Below are 7,921 nucleotides of genomic sequence, written 5' to 3'. Positions count from 1 at the left end.
TCTAACGCAAAACGATGATGGCACTCTGCAAACGATGTAACATTGCAATCAATTTCCCAGAATTGGCTGATTTTTCTTAGAAATTATTGAAGAAAACCAGGGAAAATGTGAATAGGTGGCCGTTTATTCAAGCTTTAATTTGGCTTTGGAAGTTTGGTTGCTCAATGATTATCGACCTTCGACGCGACGCAGCGCCTGGCTGTGCAGCTCAGCTGCAGCGCAGCGCGCAGCCAATGCAATGCATCCGATGCATGGGTTTTTTTTTCGCCGTCCATAGTCTCGGACTCGAAGTTGAAATTTAGACCCGGATTTCGGGGATTCGGCGACTTGTATTAAGATTTATAAACTTAAAAGTCAAATGCAATTTAAAATTTGAAATCTGACCTTGAACAATCATCGTTGATAAACATCAGCCCTGAAGCAATTGCACTTCAAATCAGACCAGGCAAATTAGACGTCATTGTGTATGTTGCTAGAAGATCTATGACGAGTCGACTGAAGCCCCAGCGCATCATCAACGTTACTAGTAGCTACGCGACCGGCCCAGACTCGGCGCACCCAGGCCAGAAAAATGACCTCGATTATTACGGTGGTTGTCTATGCATTTATTAGTGGTGCAGCTAAATTCAGCAGAGGAAAATAAGAGATAAGAGGTATCCTCGTCATAGACTTAATATTCAAAAATGAGAAAAATGTCAAAATCATGATTATTTAAGCTAAATAATTTCTTTAAAAATAAAAGTAATATTTTTAATATTTCTACTTAGAATAACCGACCTAATAATTGTTCATTAAAAATATTTAAAATTAACAAATGAAAAAAATCAACCCGACAAAATTCCGAAAAGTCCCCCTTATATTTTAGAGTGGTCACAAAAGTTCGTTGGGTTATATTGACCCGTAAAAGTAAAGAGAGGGAGAGAGAGAGGATTAATGTGATCAAGAAGTGATAAGATAGGAAAAAACTGATTTGAAATGACTGAAAGAGAGACAGGCAAAGAAAGAAGAGCCCCCTCCCACACCCGTACCAGAGTTACGAGGTTAGGCTGTCCCGGTGTGTGTGTGTGTGTATTTGAGTTTTGTCAGACGTGTATCAATCAGATATGATTATTTACGTCTGGGACCGACCTTTAACGTCACCATCCGAAAGACGTGACCAGGGCTCGAACCTCGACCCTCTGCATCAATTTTTAACTTCCCACAGCTTGGATTCACAGAGATACGATCTTACGTATACGTAAGCTCCCGAAGGGAGCTAGAGAGGCAACTCTTTTTGCGCGTTTTTGATTTTCCATAGGTTTTGTACATAACAAACATGGCTGCCATTTGTCCAATTTGAAGGTTGATTTTGGAAGGTCAATGTTTAATTCATGAGTAATGACGTCAAAATACGCACAATGCACTTGTATGATTGGATAAAACGCTAATGTTTTATTCATGTCCTCATGCATTAAACATTTTTTTCCGCCCCACAATTCCCTACGATATCTGTGCGAAGTGTCGTTCTTTTTGATTCTGCGAATTTCAACTTTTTGAAATACAATAGCAAGTCTAATTATCTGTTTTTAGAATTGATGTTCGAAATCATGATTTCTGAGTGAACTTCAATGGAGCAGAAAATCTTGGAGGAAACATTAATATCAATCTAATGACATTCCATAGGAATAAAAGTAAGTTAAGTTCAATTTTTTACTTTGATCTTAGTTGAAATTGTAATGTGTTTGCTGGGGTTCGGCGTCGCATGCATGGCTTTATGTGCAGTTTACAATGCAAACCACAATTTCCATATTTCCATTTCTTTTTCCTGTCCTGATCCCAAAATAAGTCTGAAATCTGACTGACATATTTTCTCAGAAAATAATATAGTTTTTCGTAGAACTAAGTTGGTTAATTGGGATGCTTCATGTCCGCCCTTATTAAATCTGTATTTCAGTTCTTATTGTCAAATATCAGGGGTAGATGTGGACTTGTTTAACGGCAAAGCCAAAGCTGCATCAAAATTAAGCCAAATATATAGCCAGAGCGGGATGCGGACTTTGATATCGCCGGTGCCAGCCGGCTGCGAAATTACCGATGTAGGTTAGGTCATTAGGTGTTGGAAATTAATTGTCAAACAAGCTTGAGTTGAAATTTCAAGTTATAGGCCATGGGCCTCGTACTGATTTTTCGACATCGCTATTTCAATATAATTATCTTTATTTAAAATGAAACGAAATTAAATCTAAATGAACTGAATCTGTTTGGAATGATATTGGTAGATTTTTGGCATGCCATGCCATGGTCACGGAATGATTTGAGACAGTCACAGATGTTAACGTTTTTCCTTTTTTAAATAAAAGTAAGGCCCTAGGATAGGTCTAACTTAGATATAGATTTAAAAAAAATAAAATTCTAGATCTGTCTGGTTTGACTTTTTTTCTACAAAGATTTAAGTTCACTTTATTTTAGTTCCTGGCTGGACCATTGGACTAAAATATAATTAGCCTAGCAACGGAGTTTAATGATTCTTTTTTTTTGGGGGGGGGGGCAACATTTATTTGTCAGGGTTCAAACTTCTCAATTGTTTTTGGAAGGGTTGAGAAAATTTATAGTGCCCTATTTTGAATTCTTTAAGTATAAGGCTAAGCAGAGAGAGTGGCTGATCCAATTGATTTATCTTTATTGTCCTCACTTGATGTGAAAGGGAAAGGGTCATTTAAACCTGCCAGCAAGTGAGCTAACCCTTTTTAAGATAAAAATCAAACTTATAAAGAGGAACTCACTTGACATAGAGATTCAAATCAGACATGTTTATAGATGAGTGCAAAAAATTTAATGATTGTCTCGCACTGATGAATGAGCAAGAGCCATATTATCACACAAATGATAATTATCCTACATCTGTCCAAGTTGGCTTGGTGTATATTTATATTGAAGATTGACAAAAGACCTCACTATAGTAGGCCACGTATGCTTGAACCATTTAGTTTTTGGTCAAGACCTGCTTTTTTTCTACTTGGGAAGTGTGAAAGCTGGAAACTCTGAAAAAATTGTTTTAAGAGAGGAATTTTGTTTATCACTTTTGAAATTTTTAACTGTAAAGTATTGTATGTATATTGAATTGCAGATCCAATGGGATCCAGTTCTTAGCAGTCCCAGCCTAGTCAGAAGTACAAAGTCAAATACCATTTGCACATCACCAAGAGGTACAATCTGATGAGTAACAGGATATCTAAAAGCTTGCCAGGTATGCTTGTTTTCATAAAAACTATTTTTCTGAATCATGTTATCCCATAAAATAAAGCTCCATGATGAGATAATATTCTTTTGGATTCAGATTCACCAGTATTTCCATTATCATCAATGCATACTTATTGTCCATGTCTCTTAGCTATATTAATCATATATAAAATCACTTTAAAACTCAGTTACTCCGAAGACAGAAATAAAAAAGGACAAAATATTGAGATTAATCTTTCGATATATATATTTGAATGGGTTTCCATACTTAATAAAAAAAAGTTGTATGAATAATGATCTATAATAGTGATCTATGATTTTTATCTGGCAACATAAGTTACTACATGTGCATTTTCTAAATAATATTGCATGGAAGAGTAGGGGCTCATAAAAAGTTTAAAACTTCTAAATAAACTGGACTAGGTGAGTAAGAATAATTCATATCAACAGCTCATTTTGTTCCTTTCTCTTTTTGTTTACTATGCAGGTTTCACAGGCAGTTTGAGTATCACCAGGGCACATCAAGAAGAAATATGAAGGCCAGGTTCATAACAAGCAGTTACTTCATTGCAATTACAGATTTTAAAACAATGAATGAATTCAAATAAATGTGTCAATACGTATTGTATGTTGCTTAAACTACACATCTGTTGAAAAAAAAGGATTAGATGGAGTATAGATATTTAGGTCCATAGGTTTCACACAAGATTAAAATATTTTTCCAAAGGGCACACTTATCCCCCCCCCCTTTATTAATGTTCTAATCATCTACATGTAGTACTTATAGTAGTGAAAGCACTTTGAATAATATTAGTAGTTTGAAAGGGATAGGTTGTATTCTTGTAATCTAAACAATGCAGTATGGGCCTTTACTGAGGTCTGGGCTATGTAACATACATGCCTACAGACATATAAAAGGTGATAAAAAATAATGGATTTTCATTGAAAAAAATGTGCGTAATAAAAACAATGTGACAGAACAAAGGGCGAAGAAATCACTCTCAGTCCTGGACCCCAATTCATTAAGACTAACCACTATTCTAACTTTGAAATTCTGGTAATTACTATGGAAACATTAAAGCAACAGATAAAAACTGGGGTTCCCATGCTAGTTACATTTGGGGCCAATTTACCATAATTGAAGTCCTTTTGAAACAAGAAACTGTATGTATTGCTGGACATTAAGCTGTTGAATTCATTTTCTGGGGGAAGTGAAAAGTTGCACTTTTTTTTATAATCTCTTTGTTTTTGTAACACTGTATTGTCGATGTCCCGTATAATGAACTAGATTAGCTCTGCAAATAAAATAATTTGTTGAAAATAGAACACAGCTCTAGCAGCACTTCACAACAATAGACAATAAGCAACTTTGTTACTGATTTACTAATGTGCAGATTTGGGAAGGCACTCTTTAGAGAAATGTGGCAATGTGCTCCCCTTTTTTATGAAGTGTCCCCGATTAGATTAGCATGCTATTTCTTGTCAGCAAATGCTGAAAAAATGATTTGATATTTGAGTAACTGACTTTGAGAGAGAGGTATATCGATAATCTTTTTATTAATGGCATCCTTCAGTTGCCCCCCCCCCCCCCTTATATTGACTATGTAAAGCTTATCAATAACTATGTAATTGAATATACGTTTTTTTTTCTTTTTTTTCTCTAGATTTTACCAAAAAAATACATCCCCTCTCTTGTAATATCCTTGCAATTTCTGTTGCACTCATTATAGGCATTTTGCTGATGTAATATGATGCTTTGGTGAGAAAAAAGAGAAAAAATATTTTTATCATGTATTCAAAAATTTATTATTTAATAAAGATTTTAATTTGAAATATTACTTTCTAATCTTGATATTCGTGATTTACTTAATCCACCAATTTATATTGCGTGAAAGATATGTGATGATGATGTTATTGCTACCAAACTGTGTTGTGATGAAATGGCACTAAAGATTACTTCTTTATGATTGGAATATGATGGTGCTACTGATTGATTGATTGATTGATTCTGTATGTCGTGTATCCATGGGTACAATACTAATACAACAGGTGTTTAGTATCAAAGTAACATGTGTGGCAAGATAGCCCATAAAAGCCATTGCAGCAGGGCATACTGTGACATTCTGGTGCAGCCGAATTAAAGACATGAATGACTTTGATTTAAAAGTGGGATAGAAATAAAAATGAAATGAGAATAATATTGTTTGCTCGCATGATTATGTTGAATGTGTGTGTGTTGGAAGAGAGAGAGAGAGGGGGGGGGGGGTGGGCAGGTACAAATTTTTTATTTTATTTGGAAGTGACCTTTAAGATAGCCTTGATGAGAGCAAATACATGGGGGGTACTGGGCTCTCTTTTGCTCCCATCCCAAACTCAGACTTAAAAAAAAATCTTCATAAGATTTGCACCAGATTGTTCATTTCAATTTCAAAATAAAGACAAAATGACCTGATTGCTCTCTTGCTCAGATCATTTTAAGTATTTACCCCACCCCCCCCCAAAAAAAAAATAATAAACATTTGTGGCTATTCATGATGTGTAATGAAAATAATGGGCAGTGATGAATAGAGCAAGCAGATCCCTAAGTTTAATCCTACTAATGGATCTCTTGTAAGCTTCCAAAATGTCTTCGAGGGAAATATCTAGCAAATAAATAATTGAATTAATTGATGTAGTAATAATCGCGAAAGAATTAAAATTATGTAAACAAGAAAAGATGAATAAACAACTGAATACCTTGAGGGGGGGGGGTGAACGGGGGAATGATCAATGACATGAATTTACCAAAGACGCAGCTCTATTTATACATTTCATATTCAATCACGTCGCGTATTATGCTAATTAGTGACAATTTGCTTATTTGCATATTTTTACGCTGTGCGCGCAGGCCAATTTATGACCACGCCTCTGTTTCGCTGGTGTGCCATGAAGTTGCGGTGTCCATAGCCTTGTACGCGAAAAATGGGAGCAGTGTGCACTTTTGACCTTCCAAAATTTCCCCATGTCTGACCGGATGCAGAAGCGGAGTTTCCACCCCCTGCTTGGATTACAGGCGCACGCCACAACGCCCAGTTTTTAAATACGGTCTTTAAATATGGTGTAGTCTTTGCTCTAGACCCAGTTATTTCAAAATAGGAAATTATTAGAAAAGATAAAAACAGACAAACAATGATAAAAAAGACGCCAAAATATCATTTATGTAGAATAACTTTGTTGTTGTTGTTATTTTGGGTTTTTAAGGCGCGTACCATTCAGATCTGAATATTTATGCCTTTTATTAATTTGTCGTTTTTGTGGTATGTGTTATCACAGGGTTTTATAGTTTGGGAGATGCTGATGTCTAAGGTTTAAGATTAACCTTTTGCTTAATTTGTATTTTTAAGAGAACTGGATGTGGGGTAAAGACAACTCTCTAAACCCAAGCACTTTAATTGGGTTTAATTTTAAAGATTATTCTTAGCTTTGACTTTTTCCCCAATATTTGTTTATCTTATAAATAACTGGGTCTAGACGAAGGTATAACCATAATACTCATGTTATTCAACAGGAATAAGAAAAGGACAAAGTCTTATGTTTTTAAGATTATTTAAATTAATTTCTAAATGACTGGGTCTGGAATAGAGACAAAACTATAAACATGTGTTTTTCTACTTGGTCTTAATTTGAAGGATTGTTGGTTCTTAGATTCGATGTTGGGGGTTGGGTGTTATTGTTTTTTTATTCTTGAAATAATTGTGTCTGGAAGAAAGTCTACAATCGATTTCCATGTTATTCCACAGTAGTTAGATTATTGGGTATTCGTTTTAGAATATTTGTAAAAAGTATTTTTTTTAAATAATAACCAAGTCTGGAGAAAGGACGTTTGCGTTACCCATGCATAATTACAATGCTTTGTAGGGGTCTTAGTATTATTATCAAAATCTGGGTGTAGGGTAAAGACATATTTTTTTAATGGGTGTAACTTTTGAAAATTGGTTTTTTAGATTTGATTTTCTTTTTCAATTCATTGTTTAGATCGCATACATTCGTAATTCCGAAGCTTCGTAATTCCGAAGGTTCGGTTATTCCGAAGGTTCGTATTTCCGAAGGTTCGTAATTCCGAAGGTTCGTAATTCCGAAGGTTCGTCAATCCGAAAACGAAATAAGGTTCGTAATTCCGAAGGTTCGTTAATCCGAAAACGAAATAAGGTTCGTAATTCCGAAGGTTCGTTAATCCGAAAACAAAATAAGGTTCGTAATTCCGAAGGTTCGTTAATCCGAAAACAAAATAAGGTTCGTAATTCCGAAGGTTCGTTAATCCGAAAACGAAATAAGGTTCGTTAATCCGAAAACGAAATAAGGTTCGTTAATCCGAAAACGAAATAAGGTTCGTTAATCCGAAAATTAAATAAGGTTCGTATTTCCGAAAATGAAAATAATTCATTTTGGTAACGAAAACGATGTTGTCATTACAAGATTACACGATATTATGCAATGATAGTAATAACGATCGATGATGTGTGTTGGGGCCAAAGCATGTATTTCATTAAGAATGGCGCCCTGATCAAGCATAGGCTAATTTCGATTTTATCTGAGCAATTGCTGCCTATAAGCAAATGGTTTAATTAAAGATGCAGGGGATCAAGTGTGTTGGAAGCATGCGAGCAACCTCTAGATAATAGGATTTGTATTGGAGGGGATGTCATTTTTAATAGCAGCTTCT

The 7,921-nt window shown here is 35.1% G+C and overlaps 1 long non-coding RNA gene across 1 annotated transcript; it reads left to right on the top strand.

The window, feature by feature from the left end:
- The first annotated feature begins 1,631 nt into the window (after positions 1-1,631).
- On the top strand, positions 1,632-3,936 carry LOC121430486. The gene is made up of 3 exons (XR_005972041.1): positions 1,632-1,670; positions 3,107-3,226; positions 3,707-3,936. It is a non-coding gene; the product is annotated as an uncharacterized LOC121430486 (long non-coding RNA).
- The last annotated feature ends 3,985 nt before the right edge of the window (positions 3,937-7,921 follow it).

The sequence above is a fragment of the Lytechinus variegatus genome, chromosome 17, assembly GCF_018143015.1.
Source record: "Lytechinus variegatus isolate NC3 chromosome 17, Lvar_3.0, whole genome shotgun sequence".
Classification (NCBI taxonomy): Eukaryota; Metazoa; Echinodermata; class Echinoidea; order Temnopleuroida; family Toxopneustidae; genus Lytechinus; species Lytechinus variegatus.
This window is presented reverse-complemented; position numbering and strand designations above follow the sequence as displayed.